At 41.1% G+C, this 23383-nt stretch overlaps 1 protein-coding gene across 8 annotated transcripts in view; it reads right to left on the bottom strand.

The window, feature by feature from the left end:
* Positions 1-20425, bottom strand: part of RABGEF1 (RAB guanine nucleotide exchange factor 1) — a 48307-nt gene extending 27882 nt beyond the window's left edge. For 2 of the 8 annotated variants that reach the window (XM_069569830.1, XM_069569828.1), the window contains exon 1: positions 20020-20140. The gene's annotated coding sequence lies outside the window, so the exon portion shown is untranslated. Of the gene's footprint in view, positions 1-19609 lie in introns of all 8 variants that reach the window. The other 6 variants (XM_069569827.1, XM_070289481.1, XM_069569831.1 and 3 more) reach the window with 6 other exon arrangements.
* Between the last annotated feature and the right edge of the window lie 2958 nt (positions 20426-23383).

Here is a 23383-nt window from a genome sequence, read left to right as displayed (position 1 = left end):
AGACTTATCCAAAGAAGAGAAACACACAGGAGATGATTCTCCATGGTTTCTCACATTTCTGTACAAGGGGCCTTTGTAATTAAGACTATCTCTTCAAGAAGGTTTGCATATCTAACATTCTCAGAAGGAAGTAATCACTGCTTCCCTTCAGAGCAGAAGACAAGTTTGTTTACTCTCAAGTAAAATAGAATATTACATTCCAGGTCAAAAGTCAGGTGGCTTTGTTTGCTGCCCATTGTTAATAATTTGAGTTCCTTAAGCTTAGGTTCCTCGGCTGTGACACCAGCCCTGTGGGGCTTGGGACCAAAGGTAGCCCACGTGAGATGAAGCTTATTTTATTTATGTCCTGTGAATAATGAACTCCTTTGTCTTCGACTCCAGAGTCTCATGACTTCTGCCAGCATCTATGAAACTGGCAGGCTAACTGGTTACATTTCAGAAGGTAAGAACCCATGTCAGTCACATCACCTTGACAACGTGGCAGCTAAGCACATGAAAAGTAGTTCAACATTATCATCCGTCAGAGAAATGCAAATTGAAATCACCATGAGACATCAATTCACACATACTAGAAAGGCTAAAACTAAGGCCAATACCAAGTGGAAGCAAGGATGCGGAGCAACTAGAACCCTCCTGCTGCTGCTGCTAAGTCGCTTTATGACCAGTTAAAAAATGGAAACAACCAAAATATCCTTCAGTAGATGAATGAATGAACAAACTGTGTAGTACATCCATGCAATGGAATGCTACTTAGAAAAAAAAAGTAAGTGATGCTATACCAAACAACTTGGGATGAATTCCCAAATGCTTTATGCTGAGTGAATGAAGCCAGTTTAAAAAATTTATTTACTGTATAATCAGTGTGTTAGAAACTGATGTTAGGGCAGGAGTCTATAAATGAACAGCACAAAAAATTTTTTTAGAGGTAATAGAACTGTACTGAGATATATTATGGAGGTGTTTACATAAATCTTTTTTTTTTTTCTGGCTTCCCAGGCAGCTCAGTGATAAAGAAACCACCTGTCAATGCAATGAGCCACAGAAATGCAGGTTAGATCCCTGGGTTGGGAAGATGCCCTGGAGAAGAAAATGGCAACCCAGTCCAGTATTCTTGCCTGGGAAATCCCATGGACAGCAGAGCCTGGCAGGCTATAGGGTCCCAAGAGTCAGACATGACTTGGCAGCTAACCCATCACCACCAGCAAGGACAGACAGGATTTAGATTTATCGTACTTATCATTTAGTAAATGAGGCTGAGCTAGAAAGAAGGTTAACCAAGTCTAGTCAAGATTCTAGAATGTTAAATTGAGAAATTTTAAAGACTATCTACTTTCTTCTATTATAATACAGATAAAGACACTGAGACTGCAAACCTATAATCTGTTCAGTCAAAAAGGATGACCCAGAGAGATGTTATGGGGAGGGAGGTGGAGTGGGGTTCACGTTTGGGAACGCATGTACACCCGTGGTGGATTCATGTCAATGTACGGCAAAACCAATACAGTATTATAAAGTAAAAAAAAAAAAAAAAAAAGGTAGTAAGTAGCAGGGACATCACAAAAGCCTAAACTTGTACTATGTCCTGAGTTCCATCAAACTATTTTGAGAGCCTGAGCTAAACTCATCATCATCACCCTGCGGTCCTTCAATTTCAAGAGAAGTAGGCAAAAAGAAATATCTACTTTTTTCCTTACATTGATTCAGTAAGCTTAGAAGTTTTTATACTACAAAGACGATAGCACAGCTGTCTGTTACTAAAATGAACATATTTAAGGGAGGCTACCTAACATAGGTGTCAGCAACTTCCCCTTCCTTGGGGAAGTGTTCCCCAAATGTAAATCTCTAAATCTACTGGTTGCCATGTTTGTGTACGTGCAGCTCCCCTCCCTCCAACTTCAGGGCCACAGTTGATGGAACCAGAGGGAGATACGTGACCCAAAATGAAGTTCTGGAAATGAGACTGAGTCTGGATTGTTCTTCTGAATGATGGAGAAGCTGAGGCAGGACCACCTTCCAACAAGCGGTCTGAGTACCAGGATAATCAATCTGCAGACTGAAATAGACACACAAGAAGCAGCAGAGAAAAGAGGTAGAAGGAAAATATTCTCTAGGTCCCGAGGGGCTTCCATTTCTCAGTTCCAACCCTTTGCTAAGGTTTGGCTGCTTGCCTATCTTCAGATTCTGAAACACACCCCTTGATCCCTGACTGCTTTTTCCTTTTGTCAACTCCAGTACAGCCTATTTGCACCCAAAGACTTGCCCAAGTACTATGCTAGAGCTCAAAAAATGTAACTGTGAAGACTACTTCACATATACTAAGGGCTCAACAGGTTAACATGAAAACAACAATAATAGCTATGAGTCTATGAAGACCAACTTGATGTATACATGAGAACATGGAGACCGGTCAAATATGCACTCAAATCCCAGCTCTGCAATGTGACTTTGGACAAAATATTTCTGAAACTTCCATTCATACCCCTCTGTCCAACTTCTGCGCCTACCGTTCTCTACCTTTTCACAATCTAAGCCTCACAGGCCTTGTGCTCCCGTGACGTTCACTCTGTTGTTAACCTGTGATTATGCTATCTCAGATGACCAAAAAAAAACCCAAAACTTTCCAGATAATTAAGATTACTAATCAGTTGACCTTGAAACAGAGATGATCTTGATTTTCCAGGTGTACCTAACATAAGCACATGAACCTTAAACGCTGAAGACAGGAACCCAGAAGAGTCAAAACAATCTTGAAAAAGAATGTAGGAAGACGTAAGTTACCAATTTCAAAACTTACTACAAATCCATGATAATCAAAACAGCATGGAACTGGCACAAGGACAGACACATGGATCAATGGGATAGAACTGAGTCCAGAAATAAACTCACCAAAATATGGTCACAACTATCAAATGGAAGAGTCTTCTCAACAAATGATGCTGAGATACCACGCATATAGAATGAGGTCAGACCTTTGCCTTATACCATACACAGAAATTAAAAATTGATTAAAGAGCTACATGCAGGGACTACCTTGGTGGTCCAGTAGCTGAGACTCTGTGCTCCCAATGCAAGGGGCCCAGGTTCAATCCTCAGTCAGGGAACTAGATCCCGTGTGCCACAATTAAGGGTTGGCACGTGCAACTAAAGATCCCACATGCTGCAACAAAGACTGAAGATCCCATGTGCCACAATTAAGAACCAGTGCAGCCAAAATAAAGAAATAAGTGAACAAATTTATTTTCAAAAAAGACCTAAATGCAAAAACAAAAACTCTTGAGAAAAAGCATAGGTAAAATTTCATAATTTTAAATTTGGCAAAGATTCTTAGATGACACCAAAAGCATAAACAAAAGAAAAGATAGACAAATTGTACCTTATGAGAACTAAAAGCTTCTATGTTTCCACGGACCCCATCAAGGGAGTGAAAAGACAACCCACAGAATGGGAGAAAATATTTGCAAATCATGAATCTGATAATGTGTATCCAGAATATATAAGGAACTGTTACAACTCAATATTTTAAAAGATAAATACTCCAGCTATCAAAATGGGTAAAAAAGCTGAATAGACACTTCTTCAAGGAAGACATACCAATGGTCAATAAGCACATTAAATGACTTCTGACATCATTAGTAATTAGGAAAACGAAAAACCACTTCACACTCAATTAGATGGCTAGTATTAAAAAGCGAGATAATAACAACTGTTGATAAGTATGTGGAGAAACCGAAACATTCATACACTGCTGATGGGAATGTAAAATGGTGCAGCTGCTTTTGGAAACCATCTGACAGTTTCTCAAATGATTGTAATTAGAGTTACTGAGCAATTCCACTCCAAGGTATATGCCCAAGAGAAATGAACACATATGTCCACATAAAAACCTGTATATGAATGTTTATGTCAGCAATTCCCATAATAGTCTAATGATGTTGAAACAACCCAAATGTCCACCAACTGATAAATTGACGAAATGTAGTATATTCACACAATGAAGTATCAATATTATTCGGCCATGAAGAGGAATTAAGTACTTGACACACGCCACAACAGGACTAACCTTGAAAACATTTGCTAACTGAAAGAGCCAGTCATTAAAAGACAACACACTATATGATCCCATTCGTATGAATGTTCAGAACAGGGAAGTCTGGAGAGAAAGCAGAATAATGGTTGCTTTAGAACTCAGGGGGAGAGAGAGAGAGAAAATGAAAAAAGGAGATAGCTAAAGGGCATGGAGTTTCTTTCTGAGGTGATGAAAATGTTCTAAAGTTGGTGTGGTCAAGGCTGCTTTTGAATTGTGCTCTTTAAATGGGTGAATCCTATGGTATGTAAACTGTATTTCAAGAAAACTGTTTTTAAAATATAAAGCAGAAGAGGAGGACAGAGAAGTCAAAGAGAGTCAAAGAACCCTTCTTGGGTTTGAGGAGAAATATAAGAAATGTGGGTGGCTTCTAGAAGCTGAGAAAGACCCCTGGCTGACAACCAAGGAAATTACAACCTCGGTCATAAAACTTTATTGAACTCAATTCTACCAACATTTGAGTATGCCTAGAAGCAGATTCTCCCCAGAACCTCCAGGTAAGAGCCCAGATCACATGACATCTTAATTCTGACCTCTTGAGAACCTTCACAGAGCACCAGCTGAGCTGGCCAGGAGTTCTGACTTACAGAACTTTGGGTGCTGTTTTAAGCTGCTGAGTTTGTGGTAATTCATTATGGCAACAACAGAAAGCTAATATAGGACTCCTTTCAAGTTCTCTCTTCTGGGGACCTTTGCAAGTATGTTCTAATGCCTAGAAGCTGTGACTCTGTTCATTAGGTAATTTCCCTCTCATCAGTTAGGTCTCAGCTTTCACTCTTTCTAAAGTAGTACCTACCCCAACCAACCCAAACCTCACCTCCACCCCCGGCCCACAATTATTTCTCCATATCCTATTTCTAACAAGGGAGGGTAAGGAAAGGTATGCAGAAGAGTTAACCAAGCAGGCCTGAGCTGCTCAAATCATGCACGCTCTCATTTTCAGAAGGGCCTGCTCGTGTGGCTGAGTCTTGGCCAGCTCCTGGGAACCGAGGTCTTAGGAGTGCCCTTCCAGACTAACTGGTAAGGGTGTTCTGTGTGCTTGGAGTCTTGATCCACATTGTGCCAACCTGTCTGAACAGTTTGTGCAGACTGTGCACTGTATGCTGTGTGCTGTGCAAGGTCCGGTGAATACTGCTTTCTTTCTGGGGGTCAGTCATAAAGGTGCTTGTGCCTGTGTGACCAGCCTCCAATAAAAACCCTGGAATCTTAGTCTTACGCGAACTTCCCCAACAGAAAACTTCACACCTGGTGCTAGAGTTTGCTGCTGAGGGATTAAAAGCATCCTGTCAAGCACTGGGAGACAGCTTTTGGAAGCTCACGTCTGGTATCCTCCAAATTCTGCTCAACGCACTGTTTTCCTTCATCGATCCCGTTTCACTGTTTCCTTTCACTGTAATAAAACAACCAGCAATACAGGAGTTCTTCAAGTGCTTCTGTGAATTACAAGACCTGGGGAGCAGTCCTAGGGTCTACCCATACAGGATGTGATTACAAAGGGGTAGCATAAGGGAGCTCTTAGTAATAGTTCAGTATTTTGACTGTAGTGGTGGTTATAGGAATCTACGTATGTAATAAAATGGCATAGAACTATAATACACATTAAAGATGTCAACTTACTACAACTGTACTACAGCTAGCTATGTAAGACATAACCACTGGGGCAAACTAGGTGAAAAGAATACAGGACCTCTCTAGATTATTTTTGCAACTTCCTGTTAATCTGTAATTTCAAATTAAAACCAAAAAAAATTCCACTTAAAATCTATTAAATAAAAACACCTATGACTGAACAGGGAAGCCTGGCGTGCTGCAGTCCATGGGGTCACAAAGAGTCGGACACGACTGGGCGACTGAACAACAACATGATTGAACCAATGTGTATCAGACAGTTGTACATAGCACTTAGATCACTTCTGTTACTAAGTATGGAAAACAAAGCAAGCAAGTAAGCCACCAAAAAGAACGTACATCCCATGATCTGAAGGTTGTGCAGTGGTAATGAAGCTGTTCTGATGGGCAAAGCACGTACAGTCAGCACACTCAGGTTAGACATCAGAGCTACAGAGACCCCATACCCTCTTCAGCTAGGGAGAAACACAGGGGATCAATTCTGAGACTCAGTTCTGTCTTTCCTGGGCAGAAAGACCTATCCCTTCCCAGACGGGCCACAACCCAGAGGTAAGCTACCATCAGTACTGCACCCAGGAGGGAGGTCAGGGGGACCACACCCAGCTCCTTTCTGAGCTCTGCACACCAACAAGTAGACTTTTACTGAGCAACCTAGGCATAGAAAATGCGTAATTCAACTGGCCTACTCATACCAGGGAGGATGGAGCAAGAATGATCTCTACTGCTGAGACAGCCAAGACTGCTGTGAGTTCTGCCACAGGGCTGGGACTCTGGACTGAGGTATCCTGAAAAGAGCCAGGAGTCGAGTCCACAGATGTGTGTCTGTTCTTCCTTAAGGCTCTGCATGCAAACCAGGTTCATTTCATAAAACCAAACCAAAAAATACTCTGTAGATCTGAGTAGCTTCCCACTATCTTCCTTGTGAGAGGCCTGCTTCCTTTTCTTAGGTTCAATGTCTTGTCCTCACAGATCATTCCTCTGGGATTTACAGAAAACATCCAATCAACTCTACTAAAACAATAAACTATCCTTGAACCTCAGTTAAGAAACGGAATTTAAAGTTAAGCTTTTCCCCTTAAATTTGTTTTGTTTTTCTAGTTACAGAACTAAAAGATGGTTACTCTGAAAAACCTAAGATATATACACCCATAGAAAATAAAGAAAACATTACTCCAAGACAGTCACTATGTTCTCATAGTGCTTTCTCTACTCATCATGACCTCATTTATTTATTCAACAAATATTTACATACTGATTTATACTATGTGACAGGCACTTAGGATACAAATAAAAGTAAAAATAATGTTTCAGTTCTCATAGCACTTACTGTCTAGAAAATGTGACTATATACCTAAAAGCCCTGAAAGAAGAAATGAAAACACTATGAACATTGAGGAATTAATTTTAAAATTACTAAATTTCATAAAAGAATTTTTATTTATATGAAAAAGCTATATTTGTGTACATGAAATCTATAAAACTCTTATAATAACCTAACTATAAATTAGGAAATATAAAGAGATCTCATTCCCAATAGTATCAAAATGTTAAAACTTCTAGGAACTAGTTTAATAAGAAAATTAGGGACTTTCCCTGGAGGTGCAGTGGTTAAGACTCTGTGCTTTCACTGTGTGTGTGTAGGGGGGGTGGATGGGTTGGGGGGAGTCAATCCCTGCTTGAGGAACTAATATCCTGCATGTCGCACGGCTTGCTGTGTGTGTGTGTGTGTGTGTGTAATAAAAGTAATTATTTATCTGCATAAAAATACTGGGATATAGAGAAGCCTTAAGTAGTTGGCAAGACATACCAAGACACAGTATGAGAAAATTAAATATTTTATAAATGAGCAAATGTTTCCAAATTTTTAAGTTTTCTATAAATAACAATAAAATTCCAAAAGACTCTTTTGAACTTGACAAAATTATTCCATATTTGGGGACTTCCCAGCAGTTAGGACTCCACGTTTCCACCGTCCACTACACAGGGTGAGCGACAAATCCTCGTCAGGGAACGAAGATTCTACATACCAAATAACACAGTCAAAAAAAAATTCCATGTTCTATCAGCAATAATACATAGGCAAGAATTTTTTTAAATATTCTAAATTAATTCATTTACTGAATTTTAATTTCCTGCAAACTAGTTGAAACAGTGTGAACTTAGGAACAGAACTAGCACAGTTGAATTCACAAATGAATTACTAAAATTACATAATTTATTACTAATATAATATAATATTTAATATATTCTATGCCTCTAATATAATAATTAGAGGAAGGAGAAGGGAAGAATGTTCAATAAACAATGTTGGAATTACTGGTCAGCAATCTAGCACTCCCCAAAGTTAACTACAGGTACCATAAAGAGTTAAAGTTCTTTAAAGACAAGTGAAAAAATAGAAAGAACTAAAATTAAGTATTTATGAAACTTCTAAAGACGTGAGGGCTATCTAAGCTTACAAGCTGCAGGAGAAATCAGAAAGGAAACAGATTTGAAGAACTAAAGTGAAACATCTACCTAGTTTTTAAAAGGTCCCATCTTAGAACCAAAATACAAAGGCAAATAAGAGACCAGGAAGACTATTTTAAGTAAAGAGGATAAGAGAGTATTTTATCATATTTATAAATTATATTAATAAAATTTATAAATCTCAGGATTTGAGCAGACCATTCGCAAAATGGAAATAGCTTCCTAGGAACAAACATGGAATATCAAAGGGTGTATGCCTTGTCAACTTTGATTTATATCCCCAAACTGGTCTTACAAAAAGGTCATACCTATTTACATTCCCACCTACAATGATCTACTTTGCCAAAAACTCATAAAAGCTACATTATTAGTCTTTAATCGCTGCCAATCTGAGAGGCAAAAAAGGAGAAGCAGTTCTTGTTTTAACATATATGCCCTTAAATTTACCATCTTTATAGATATTTATTGGTCATTAGCATGCTTTCTCTGAAGAATTAAACTGTTCCTGTTCTTTGCTCATTTTCTCTGACATCTTTTTTCCTTTAACAGGCGCTCTTTTTATGTCCTCTTTTAGTCCTTGACATTACATGTTATCAAGATACTATAAGTTTAATCAAAGACTGTATACACGTTTCACTGACTTTCATAGCATGAAATACACTGCCTCCAAAATGAATGTGAATGTCACACAGAGAATTAGTGGCAGAGTTCCAATGTTAAATACAACAAGACAAAGTATCCAAACACCCAAATAATTTCAAACGATAATCAACCCCATGGAGTATAATGTAGTTTATGTTGTTGAAATGAGCAGAGCCAGCAGAGCAGCATTCTTAAGGAATGAATTCCAGGCAACAATCTTCTATTGTACTATCACACCCTCGTCAGTGAAGTGAAATTAGGACTCCAATCTGAGCGTGCCATTCCCGAGGTGAGTAACTCAAAATTAAACGCAAAATAACCTGGCTGCTCAGTCTACTTCTACCAGGCTCCATCCCTTCTTCTTCCACAGAAGCAGCCATTTCTCAGCTGGTCAATAAAAAAAGTAACAGCAAACTACAATACATAAAGGTGGCTTCAGTGATCAAAGGGTTTTAGCTTTGCTGCAGCCATTTCATCCTTTGCCAGTTGCTATCACTGGACTAGACATAAATGTATCTATGAGATAAGAGAAGTACAAAAAACAACTGCCTGGAATGAAATGTATTTATTCAGACTTGTTAGAGGGCTCAGTCAAACAAATATTTGTATTATATTCTAAGCTTGTGAGAAAAATGCCTTGTTGTGTAAGAATAAATTAAACTGCAGAAACTTTCAAAAGCTGCTAAAACCATCCCATCTGCTATAGGTTGAATTGTGACCTCCCAAAAGACAGGTTGGACCCCAATAATGTGAATGTGACTAGATTTGGAAACAATGTCTTTGCAAATGTAATTAACATGAAGTCATACTGGATTAGAGTGGGCCCTAAATCCAATGACTGGTATCCTTACAGAAGGCCCTGGGAGAGACAGAAACACGCAGAGGCCACGTGGCCACAGAGGCAGAGACTGGAAGAACATAGCTACAAGCCAAGAAACTCCAAGGCCTGCAGCAACCATCTTCCCTACAGCCTTGGGAGAGAGCACCGCCCTTGCTTTTGGACGTCTAGCCTCCAGAACTACAAAAAAAACACATTAATTTCTGTTGTTTTAAGCACCTAGTTTGTGGTAATTTGTTACAGTAGTCCTGTAAACCAATTACAACTGTTGTAAATTCCAAAAATAATTGAAAGAAATGAGTCTTTCACTAGTTGACACAGACCTGTGGATCCACAGCATCAACTCCTCTTTACAAATAGGCTGATCACACATCCCAGTTAATGAGAATAGTCCTGGCATAAAAGCATCCCTTTGGCTCTCAACAGTGACCTGTTTTTGATAACAAGGTACACAGTCATCCTATTCATGAACAAGTCTAGAACACCCTTCTGTTCATCTGCCTTCAAATCCCACCCTATTTCAAATGTCTGACTCCCCTTTCCCCACCGACAGAATAATTCCATCTCTCGGGCTCCTGTAGCATTTTCTTAAAGATTCATTTACTTATTTGTTGGCTGTGTCAGGTTTTAGTTGCGGCACATGGGATCTTCGCTGCAGGCTCTTTGGCTGCAGCACAAGGACGCTTCAGCTGCGGTGCACCAGCTCCGCTGTTCCGCGGCAGCATGTGGGGTCTCAGTTCCCTGACCAAGGAGCAAACCCAAGTCCCCGGCACTGCAAGCCAGATTCTCAACCAGGGAAGTCTCCCTAGAGCATTTTATAACTACAGCTATTACAACACTCATGTTCTATGACATTTACTTGCTAACTTGTCCATTCCATGTGTGTAGACAACACAGTACCAGGAACACAATGAGTATTCAATAGGTACCTTCTAGATTTATTAAATGATTTATTCGTAAGACTCACAAAGTACTTGCTTAGAGAGTTTTCTTCCCCTTTTGTCCCATGTGAAAATTTTTTTTAAAAAAGAAAATCTCAACTAAAATGGGTATCAGGAAGGCTTGTAAAGGGAGCTCTCATGTGCTACTACTACTCTCATCATCCTCATCATCAATTACCTCAGACAGGAAGACATCAATTACCCTTTGGGAAAGGCGTCAGTTACTGACTGCAACAGGAAGAGATGTACCTTGTACTCCCACACAGGAAGTACACTACTTTATTACGTCAGCAGGAGAAAGACTTCCTTCTTTCCCAGCAACCGGCCAGCCAAAAGAAATGCTGTAGCTCAACCAATGAGAAGCTAGGATTACCTGAGCTTTTACTTTCCTCCAATGAACTTTCATTTTTCCTTACTGATGATGACTTCCTTTCCTGTCCCCCCTTCTTACCATAGAAGCCTTCCATGTTGTGTAACCTCTCAAAGTATCTCTTTGTCGGAAGAGATGCTGCCTGATTGATGAATCATTTGATAAAGCCAATTAGATCTTCATTTACTCAGCTAAATTTTGGTTTTAACACCCCTATATACTCTAGCGTTGAACTGTAGGAGGTAGGAGAAACTTAAACAGCCAAACAACTAACTCATAAGGCAGTGGTTCTCATATTTTAGCATGCATAAGTATCATGCTTGGAAGACTTGTTACAACATGGATTCAGGTGGTCTGGGGGTAGGGAGGGCCTGAGAATTTGCATTCTTAACAAGTTTCCAGGTGATGTGGCTAGCGGCTCCTTGAAAACCACTGCTCTAAATTAAAGTAACTTTCCCTGATGGCTCAGACAATAAAGAATCTGCCTGCATCGTGAGAGACCCAGGTTTGATCTCCGGGTTGGGAGGATCCCCTGGAGAAAGGAATGGCTACCTGCTCCAGTATTCTTGCCTGGAGAATTCCACGGACAGAGCCTGGCTATAAAGTAAGCACCACAATTATGAAAAGATTAATTTATTCTTATAACTTCATTCCTAGCGGGAAACTCTTTCCTGAATATGACAAAGTAGCTTGTGGCAGACCAACATTGCTGCTGAGCATTAGGAAAGTCAGCAACATTTTAAAAACCAATGTTTAAATGCATCAGAAAGCAGCTGAAGCAACCAAGACTAGAAGGCTCTGGATTCTGGAAAAAGGGAGGAACTGTAGAGAATCCAAATGAGGTACTGATGATTCTTGGGCAAAAAGCTGAGAATCAAGACTTTCCTTCTGCAGAGGAACCATGAGAGTTTTTGGTAGAGATGAAAAGCAAGACTCCACGGGTCAAGATCCCAGTGAAAGAGGAGAGTTGAAGAACCAGGCCTGACAAAAGGCTGGCCTTCTCCTGAAGATATTTACCAAATTCTGCAGTTGCACAAGAAGGCTTCAAAACAAAACTAAAAGCCCCTGAAAATCAAGAGTAGAGTTTTCAACAATCTCACTGCTCTCTGCAAAGATTAGAGCAGAGAAGCTACCAGGAGGGATTCCTGTGAATTTATGAGAGTATCAGTTGGAAGCCCTGGATGGCTGGCTACTTGCTAACATTAAAGGCAAACAGCATTAAAGACAAACTAGAGAGAATCCCTGCCGTACCAAACCGGCAGCACAGCCTCAACCATCAGCTCAGTCCCTAACAGGATTAGGTGATGAGCCCCTACTCTACCTGACTAGCAAAAAGGATGAGGGATTTCCCTCTGAAAAAGAGCAGCAGCATCTGGAACTTCATTTTATTCATAACGCTCAGCATTCCTATAACTGAAAACCAAAAGGAAAAAACAGAAACAGATGTTCAGATAATCTAGACACTGAAGTTAACAGAAAGACTTTTAAATAACGATGGCTTAAATTTAAATTTCCTATTTTAAAAAACAGGGGAAGAAAGAGGAAAGAACATATAAAAAGAAGAATTTCAACTGAGAACTGGAATCTATAAGAATCAAATTGAAATTCTAGATCTGAAAAGTATCTTAACTAAAACTAAGAATTCAAAGGGTAGATTTAGGCACAGATCAAGGACCTCCCTGGTGGTCCAGTGGTTAAGACTCCACACTTGCACTGCAGCAGACACGGGCTCGATCCCTGGTGGGGGAACAAAGATCCTCCATGCCACATGGTGTGGCCAAAAAAAGGAAAAGGAGATCGGGGAACACTGTGTGAAAGTCTACCAGGTGTGTAACTAGAGGGTAGAAGTAATACTAAGAGGAAAGAATGAAAGTTTCCAAACATAGTAACAATTACACCAATAGACTAACTATTCTAATTTAAAGACTAAAATTGTCAGACTAAACAAATAAAAAACTAAATCTAACTTCATGATGCTTTTCTAGGATAAAGAAGGTTGGAACATATAAGGATAGAAAAAAAGATACAGCATGCAACATTCATCAAGAGAAAGCAAAGAAAGCTATACTGGTATCAAAGTAGACTTTAAGGCAAAAAGCACTACTAATGATTCCAGGATAACAGTGTCAAGCCACCAAGAAAATTTTTTTTCTTTTTATTTTTTTAAAGAAAATTCTAATGTGAGCCAAGCAGTTAGAAATTAGTCATCACTGGGAGCTAAGAACACACTGGCTGAAACCAATTTTGTTTAGGAAATCTATGACAGCTCAAAGAAGGACAGAACTACAAAGTAACATGGAGCTTAAATACCAGTCTTCTTTGCAATACAATAAAACCCACATATGTACCTTATGGTGAGTTCTGAAATGCTTACACAAAATGTTAAAATCACTTTAAAATCACGAAATAACAGCTAGACAGTTGAAGACAACACACACACACACACACACACACACACACACACACACAGAAAAGGCAATGTACTGAAAAGGTAAAAATTCTTCTTTAGGGAAACAGCCTACAACCTCTCACGGGTAACATCAACAACAAAATCTGCCTGCAATCTGTCCTCAAGCACATGTAAGAATAAAAGTAGGCTCCTGAAATGAACTTATTTACAAAACAGAAATAGTCACAGATGTAGAAAACAAACTTACTGTTACCAGGGGGGAGAAGAGGAGAGGGATAAACTGGGAGGTTGGGACCTACATACACACATATTATAAAACAGGTAACCAACAAGGACCTACGGTATAGCACAGGGCACTCTGTTCAGTACTCTGTAATGGCCTATATGGGAAAAGAAATTGAAAACTGATTCGCTTTGCTGTACACTTGAAACTAGCACAACACTGTAAATCAACTATATGTCAATAAAAGATAAGACAAAGGGGCTTCTCTGGTGGCCCAGCAGTTAAGAATCCTGCCTGGCAACACAAGGGACACGGGTTTGATCCCTGGTTTGGGAAGATCCCACATGCTGCAGGGCAGTTAAGCCTATGCACCACAACTGCTGCTGCTGCTGCTGCTGCTAAGTCGCTTCAGTCGTGTCCGACTCTGTGCGACCCCAAAAGATGGCAGCCCACCAGGCTTTCCCATCCCTGGGATTCTCCAGGCAAGAACACTGGAGTGGGTTGCCATTTCCTTCTCCAACGCATGAAAGTGAAAAGTGAAAGTGAAGTCGCTCAGTCATGTCCGACTCTTCGTGACCCCATGGACTGCAGCCCACCAGGCTCCTCCGTCCATGGGATTTTCCAGGCAAGAGGACTGGAGTGGGGTGCCATCGCCTTCTCCAATGCACCACAACTACTGAAGCCCAATGCCTCAAACCTGGGCTCTGCAACAGAAGCAGCCACGGCAATGGAAGCCCAAGCCTACAACTAGAGTAGCCCCCCACTCTCCACAACTACAGAATGCCCACCTGCAGCAATGAAGACCCAGCACAGCCATAAATAAAATTTTTTAAAAAATAAAATGAAAGTAGGCTTTGGGAGAAAGTGGTGTCTCCATACAGCTGACATTCAGAGGACTTAAATATTGAATTGCAATATTGTCTTTCATCAGACATTCTATTTCCTGGAGCAGGTGTTCTGTAAACATCACATGATGTTCTATAAAGGTATCAGCAGCTAGCATATGGTATGAAAATACTTTGCCATCTGATTATTGCTCATAAATGATATTTAAGACGTGTCCATTCACAACTATACTACATTTGAAACTCCAGACAAATGACATCTACACACTTATCACACTACTGTACCAACCACAAAGGCTAATTAATTTCTATAAATAAAAATGTAATCCAATTCACTAAGTAAAAGCCAAGCATATTACTTCCTAATACATTAATTATAATGGATTTTGGACACTGTTTCATCAGCCTACTTTTTTTTGTTGTTGTTTTCACAATTTTATTTTGTATTCTTCTTATAATATCCTATTCAAAGCTTAGGTCACTAGCCCAACTAATTTTTCAGGAACCTATTTAACTACAATGACAAAAGTGCTATGGAAATGCAATTAAGGAAACACCATGTTACGTAACTATATTTAGACAAGGACAGTTCCACCCATTGTTTACTAACAAGGATGAATAAGGATGTTCTCTACTCTTCAGTTCCGTAGGCTAGGTCACAATTTACAATATCCTGGAGGAACTATATTACCATACTTCAAAATAAAATGATGTGAAATTAAACTGGAATAGTCTCAATATGAAAACTCACAATAAATAATGGTTTACTTATCTGTACAACTCTAAAATGCAATACAATTCCTAAAAGATTAATAATGCATAACAATATCATAACAATAATAACACCTCACAATATCACTATAAAAGTATAACCTAAATGTGTCCTAAATTGTAGCAGTGGGATCACCAGCTAAAGTTTTACTCTAAAATATAAATATAGACCTCTCTTTCCAGAATGGCACACTATCTTTAGAATTATATAATCGTGGTTTTCCTGCTCTCGAGACAAATTTATAACAAATAAAAAAAAAAGAAAAAGTATACGCATTTCAGATACACACAAACGCATAAAATAATATTCCCATTTCTCTAATCCTGACAGATGCCTAGAAGGCGTATTTTTTCCCAGCTGTACAGACTATGGAACTTGCAGCTCTCAGCTCATTTTCTGGATGAAGGTTCAGAATGGTTCAAGGCCCTTTTGCAGGGATGGGTTATAATACTTGCCAATGTGTTTACCTCTACTGAGTGTATCGTGTAGCCCCACCTGCGGGCCCAGACTAGCCCACCTCAAGTGTTACAGTAGGGTCACAGATGTGGACCACTCAGTCTGTCAGATTACTGAAGTTAAATTTTACATAAATTCAAATCTCCATCACTTCTTGTATGACCTGGAACAAGTTACTGCTCTGAATCACATTTCTTTATATTTTCTTTTAAGAAAGGGAATAAAGAAGAAGGACGACACTGTGACAATGCATGTAAAGAGCTTGTAATCAGCACATGCCTGGCTCATGCTAGCACTTGGTAAGTTTGAACTAATTACTTAAAAGGTCAACTTTTTAGCTTGAGGAAAAGGCAGATATATTATTTTACTGGACACTACACCTAGGATGAGCCGAGTGGATTGATTCCCTTCTTAATATAAATTTTATGCCTGGACTTTACAAGCCAATGCTCTCTGTGTTGAAGCTAACACCCCGAACCTACTTCCAGCAATGAGTCTTGGTACTCATTGGTATTTCCTCAGCTTATCTACGTGTGGAGGCAAGGTAACTTTTATTTAAATATTTATCCTTGGCAGTCTCCTCCATTTTCGTACCCTCCATGATAAAGCATGCCTGATAAAAATATAGCTCTGTGATTAACCAACAACACAAAAAATATATGTACTCAAAGAACTTGTCAGGAAGCACAAACCCAAACCTCACTGCTGATAAATTAATAAAAAAAGCTCATCCTTAAATTAAATCAGTCTCAGGAGCTGAGTGCTTAGTCCACATTTTTTTTGCCAGGACCAGAACTGCTTTTACTGAATTATGTTTTGATCTTATGTCATTAACCTACACAATGAAGCAATGGGGAATTTTACTAAAAAACAAAGTAAAACACAGCACAGCCCTCTGAAATGCATGCTACTTAAGGATGTAGTTAAGGAGTTTCTCAGAACAAGGAATCTTTGGGAATCCAAAGCAGAAGTCGGGTCTTATCTTATGGTCAGTGAACCATGTAACTGATTACATTTCTTTCTGAACTGGCTACTAAAAAGCAGTCAAATTTGGGGCCCTCTAACAAATACTTAAGACTTCAGTCCAAGTACTTTGTGTACAGATCTCAATTCTGTTTCCACCTTCATTTTCCTCCCACAGTCCTGAATTCATCACCTTTTTCTGTTTTCAACAGTTAGTTGTACATCTCTTTGCAAGTCATTATGAATCCTTTTGGGAACAAGGTGTGATATAAGCAAATGATATGCCCCACTTAAAAAAAAAACAGACCACAAGAAGATATTTTCTTCCATTAATAAACATTTATGAGCTCAATTTCTAGAGGCATTATCTTTCTTGAGCTCCCAAAGAACAAAAGCAAGTGTTATAACCAACGTTATATTTAAAGTTAGGAAAGTCTAACTAACGACAGAGGAACTATCAAAATAAGACACTTTCATTATGTATTTTTAACTGGGGTGCACAAAGAAATTTGCAAATATATCCCCTGTAAAAATCCCCCCAAAGTCATTTTAAAAATACAGATGAAATCACAAATGCAGGTGTATTTGCATATTTACTCCGAATGAGAACTGAACCAGCTAGCTTCAAAAATTATTTATAAAATTTCTATCTGGCTCCTTCCGGGCTGCCCTCTGCCTAGCACAGGGGATGCTGCCAACCAGTGTGAAACAGCATGGAATTTAGAGCCATAAATGCTCTTGCTACATTCTTGCTTCAGGGATTTCAGAAATCTCATTGCCAACATTTGAAGAAAACAAAAAGCTTAAGACACTCTTAGTGGGTAAAATTTTATTCTATCATGCACTCACACTTAGCATTCTGATCATAACTTCTAACTATAAATGTATCTAATGAACTGAGCATAATTATAGTCCTTCACCCACCTAGTGACCGTAAACAAGTGAGCTATGCTACCAGAGATGAAAAAAAATGTTTTACTACATAATAAAAATTACGCTTCCTATCCCACCAACAGTAACTTTAGCAACAACAGGAATCTCATGGGGTAACTTGAAAGCAGCAGCATAAAGTACAGCATTTTCTTAAGGCATGTTAGGAGCTTTATCCAAATAACAAACAGATAAAATAAGAGCTGCATAATGGTACGTGGGAAAAAGATGAGTCAACTATTATTGTTTTTCCTAAGTGTTTACTCAACAACACTTTAGATTATTTCAAGGCATTTCAGTCAAACAAACAATATATATAATGTTTCCACAATTCTTTAGGACAAAAATGAACATTTAATATGACTTTCAAAATGCCTGGCCTCTGTTGTGAAACTTTTTTTTAGGGTCAGCGCTGGGTTAAGAAGCCACTTAATAGCATTTCTATTCTAAGTCACAGAACAGACAAGTATGTTACACAGACATCTCCAATATTTTAGGCATGGGTCATCTCTGCTGGAGATGTCTACTTTGCAACCAATATAAACACATGTGCCAAAAGTAAAACTTGCATTGTCAAGACAGAAATTCTGTTTCTAGCCAAAGACTGACAAAAGTAAATAAAAACAAGATCTTAGTTCTTCTATTTGTAGCTATCTAAATAAATAAGGATTATTTTTTTTTCACTGAAAATCAACATCAGAAATCCATGATGTCTCAAGTCCTCCAGGAACACTCGGTGAATGCCTGACTTGAATTGAGATGCAAAGAGATAAAAGCAGAATTCCTGTTTATGGAAGTGTACGGATAAGCAAGGTCAGACGCACTCAATTAGTAAATGAACAGACAATTCCATTCAAACACTCAAAACACAAGCTAGCGCAGAATCAAGCACGTTCCTGATCTGCCTGTAAGACGGACATAAAAATTCCAAGTTAACCAGGCAAATAAAATAACCCGCCTCAAAATCCTTCCCTGGTTCTGTCACCGTCAGAGAAAAGGCCCAAGAAACTCCAGCATCTCTGTCCCTCTCTCTGCACTTTTTCCCTTTTAAAAAACCACCTCCTGGGGAGTTACTCTCCTCTCCTCCTTTAGCTGCCCCACCCCCACATTCCCACGACCCCTAAAATTCTCACCCCACCTCGTCAGTCTGAATAGTACTCATTCTTCAGGACATTTCCGGAAATATTCCCAGGTACCTCCCTCCACACCCCGCAGTCCTTCGGGGCACCTGGGGTGTGGTCCCCACCCCACCCCGCCCCTACTCTTAGCTCACTCTGCTCACCACACTGTATCTCCGCTGTCCCCCTCTCCTGAAGTAGCTAACTTCTAGAGAGAAGAAAATGATTGCTGGGGAGGTCCATAAATGTTCAAATCCTGAACACTTCTTAATCTTCCACCTAAGAACCAGTAACTCTTAAAATTATCGTTATCATTAAATGGATTAAATCAAAATCTTCGGGCATCTCTGGAAAGCTTTCTTGGTACAACTATTTTAATTAGTAACTTTAATAGACTTTTTTGAGTTTGCTTTGCCGTTCTAGATTTACAGAAAAAAAAAAAAAGGTACGACTATTTTTACACACAAAACACAAAACTCTCCAGATCCAAAAAACTACCTCCCAGGTGATGCTGTAAACTCATTCTGACAAATGTTCCTGACACCTAATCAATCTCACGGCTAGGCGAGGCCCGGCGCCCACTGACACATTTCCCAACCACAGGGCTTGGTCACTGGCGCTGAGACATCACCAGCAGGCTCTGACCTACTCTCTTCCCCTCTGCCAACTAAACTTCCGTGATGGGCATCTCCTCCCAGACAGTTTGGAAGCAGGGACTTCTCCTAAAAACCCAGGCCCACAACTTCGCCCTCAACCACAGGGCCAAAGTTAGGGCTAGTCTTCAGTCCCCGCGCTGGAAGCATTCTCCCAGCTCCGGGACCTTTCCCTCTCCAATACCGACGAGGCTCCCTTAAGTACCTGGCGCCCCTGACAGGCCGGGCTGCGACGGGGTCCCCCAGGGGCCCAGGGCACTACCCACCCGGGAACCACCACAGGTGTCCCTCGGTACTCCGGCAACTGGACAGTGAGGAGGGAGCCGGCCGGAGGGCAGCCATCCCGCGAGGGGTGGACGGTGGCAGAAGGCGGCCAGGAGCCAGACGCGCGTCTGCCCGTCGGAGTTGGGCCGGGCCGCAGAGAACTTGGCGACGAGCGCCCGAAACGGGCAGTCCGAGCACAGCAGAGGATGAAGGGGGCCGACGACTACTGGGACCGCCCAGGGCCGCGCCGCCGGCCCCGGGGCTGAGACGGAGGGCGGCAAGAGACACCGGAGCGAGACGGCCCCAGCCAGGTGGACAGCCCAGACCAATGACCCAGCACCCCCTCGCCGGGACGGCGCCCGCCCGAGCCAAGAACCGCGCCGCCCTCGCCCCCAACCCGTCTGCCCCGTACCTCGCCTGCGGCTCCACCGACGTCAGGTCAGCCGCTCTCCGCGCGTCGCTAGAAGAGGTGGCCGGTATTCGTCCACAACCCGCCCTCACGCCGGCCCTCCCTCTCGCAGCCCCGCCCCCGGCGCCGCGAACGCACGCCACGCACGCACGCGCGCACGTCACTTCCGGGGCTTCGGCGCTAGCCGAGAGGACGCGGGTTTCCGTAGGAATCCGCTATGGGTGGAGATGGCGTGGATTCCTGCAGCCGCAAAGCCTAAAGGCGAGGGGAAGGAGACGGCTTCGACGCTGATCCCGGGGCGCTGATCTGGAGCGTTCGGGAGCCGGCGGAGAAGCCGGTGTTTCCTTGTCTTTTTCTAGGAGTAGGCGGAGGACGACGCTGCCCGTATGACACAGCTCCTCCCATTCTTAGCTTGGAAAGGGAGGCGGCGGCTGCCAAGGCTCTCGGAGAGCAGTTTGGGCCCGTAGATGGTTCCAGGCCGCAGGACAAGAGGCTGCCTGAGAAACTCATGAATCCCACCGCTTCACCCGGATCTTAGGATTTTTAAAGTTCTTGAGTTAAAGGACCTTAACGAAAGTGGTTGATATAGAAACCAGTTTTACAGCTGAGCGTAACTGAGTTCCAGGAGTTAAAAAGTTAACCAGTGTCTCGCTATCGGTGGTCGAGTCATAAATGGAATCCAGTTCTCCGTGATTCCCATTTCAGGAATGTTGGAGACAGCAGCTGCCTCTGTATTCTGGATGCCATCTATGGCACAAAGTGCAACCACGACTGGGGGAAAAAAAAAAAACAGGGAAAGAAAAAAGAGAAAATGCAATACGGTGTCTGGGGGGGAGATCTCGATTGGAATCCCAGGTTTGCTAAATGCTGCCTCAGTGATCTCAGACAGGTTCCCTAATGTCTCAGTTTTTGCTCATTATTTATAAAATGGAGATTGGTTCTTCCTCAGATTACTCCTAAATGCTGGAGGGTAGTAGAATATGCCACCCCAAAATATGCTTCATTGGCATAAGGATTATTCTGAGAAAGAGACACAGAGAAGCCCTGAAAACCAACTAGAGGTTAACCTTTCGTAAGGGAATCGTACATTTATAAAAGTGTCTCCCACTCTGTACCTAGCAGAGGTGTCCTCTGCTACACTCAATACATCACTAGAGACTCATCAATGGAGAAGACACTGGCTTAAACTGTATAACAGACTTTTAAGCTTGTTTTTCTTCCCCTAGTCACCTCCATAAGTAGTCTCCACCCTCCCCTCGCACCGCCCCCCCAACATCTTTCCTCGTTTGTCTTTACCGGAAAATGGTATTTAGGTTGGCATTCTAAGCCTTTTCCCTGGTTAGCTCCTGTGTACATGTGAAGGATACATGTTAATACATTTCTGTTTTTCTCTTGTCACTCAAGGATTTCAACCAACTCAGAAAAGCAGAGAGAAAATTATTTTCCCTCCCCTACCACACCTAAAGTGTGCTCTGCTGAGGATAGGAGACTATTGAGGAAAAAAAAAAGTACCTATGCTGAGAAGCTTACATTCTACGGGAGAGGTGCAGGAGCCATTAATAAATCATTTACAATAGTACGTAGGATAGTGATCATTCCTATGGAGGAAAATAATGCAAGGGAAAGGGGTAGCGAGTCCAACCAAGAAATTTGACATTTTCAGGTGAACAAGAAAGCCCTGGCTGAGAAGATGACTAGAGCAAAGGGTGAGGGAGCTAACTATACCACTGGGTTGGCCAAAAAGTTCATTTGGGTTGTAACATTATACAGAAAAACCTGAACAAACTTTTTGGCTAACTCAGTACTACGCAAGTATTTGGGCAAGAATGTTTTAGGCACAGGGAATGGCAAGTGCAAAGGCCCTCCTGACACCAATTTGAGTAGCTGTAGCAGAGTGAATTGAAGGGAGGAAGAGATCAAATGGTAATGGGCAAAGCAAGTAAGGGGCTAACCCCAAAGTCAGTGTGGGAGGGCACTAGCAAAAAGGACACTAGAAGGTCTGACTTGTTGAGGCCATTAATGGAACTAGCACAAAACTCGGAACAGGCAATGGCACCCCACTCCAGAACTCTCACCTGGAAAACCCCATGGACGGAGGAGCCTGGTGGGCTCCAGTCCATCCGGTCTCAAAGAGTCGGACACGACTAACGTGACTTAGCAGCAGCAGCACAAAACTACCACATTCCCCCCTGGGAGAAGGGATAGTGGTGGTGGAGACTACTGGGAAAGGCAACAAAGGTATAATTAACTGAGGAAGCAATGTTTCAGCTCTTGAGTTGGATGACAGGTATATGGATAGTCATTACTTTATTCTTTATTTCAATGTATGTTTTGTTTTTGCCTCTGTGTGTGTGTGTGTGTGTGTGTGTGTGAGTCGCTCAGTCGTGTCCGACTCTTTGTGACCCCATGGACTGTACAGCCCACCAGGCTCTTCTGTCCATGGGATTTTCCAGGCAAGGATACTGGAGTGGGTTGCCATTTCCTTCTCCAGGGGATCTTCCCAACCCAGGGATTGAACCTGGGTCTCTCGGATGCTTTACTGTCTGAGCTACTAGGGAAGCCCTGTTTTTGCATACTAACTTATAAAAATCAGTCTCATTGGGAAAACTGAAAAGAGGGTGACAGTAAATCCTGGAGTGGGTCAAAAGGAAAAGAGCCAGCAAAGAAAAAAAAAAAAGGCAACAAGAAGAAAACTAGAAAAGAGGAGTAACATGGAGGCTAAAAGGGGAGAGAAAGCCAAGGGACTGATCAGTCAAATTCTGCAGAGAGGTTAGATAAGACGAATCTACCCAAGAGAAATAAGAGCATACTAATAGAAGCGGTTAAAGTATGCATCCTCACCTTGTTTCCAGCCTCAGTGAAAAAACGCAGTCTTGCACCATGGTCTGATGTTACCACAGACCCATGGTCTGTGGGTTTTTCATACATGGCCTTTATCATGCTGAGAAGTTTCTTGCTATTCCTAGTTTACTGGGTGTTTTTAATCATCAAAGTATATTAATTTTTAATGTAATTTTTATTGTAAAATAGACATAATGTGAAATTTACATGCAAAAGAATGAAGTTGGACCCCTACCTAACACTGTATACAAAAAATTAATTCAAAATGGATCAAAGAACTAAATGTAAGAAAATTTAGAAGGAAGCACAGAAAAGCTTCATTACATTGGCCTTGGCGATAATTTCTTAGATATACACCAAAGGCACAGGTGATAAAAGAAAAAATAGACATATTGGCACAAAATTTAAAACTTTTGTGCATCCAAGGTAACAGTCAACAGATATAAAGTCAACTCACAGAATAGGAAAAAGGTTTTGCAAATCCCTATCTGTGATAAGGGATTGTTATCCAGAATATATAGAGTAC

The sequence above is a fragment of the Ovis canadensis genome, chromosome 24, assembly GCF_042477335.2.
Source record: "Ovis canadensis isolate MfBH-ARS-UI-01 breed Bighorn chromosome 24, ARS-UI_OviCan_v2, whole genome shotgun sequence".
Lineage (NCBI taxonomy): Eukaryota > Metazoa > Chordata > Mammalia > Artiodactyla > Bovidae > Ovis > Ovis canadensis.
This window is presented reverse-complemented; position numbering and strand designations above follow the sequence as displayed.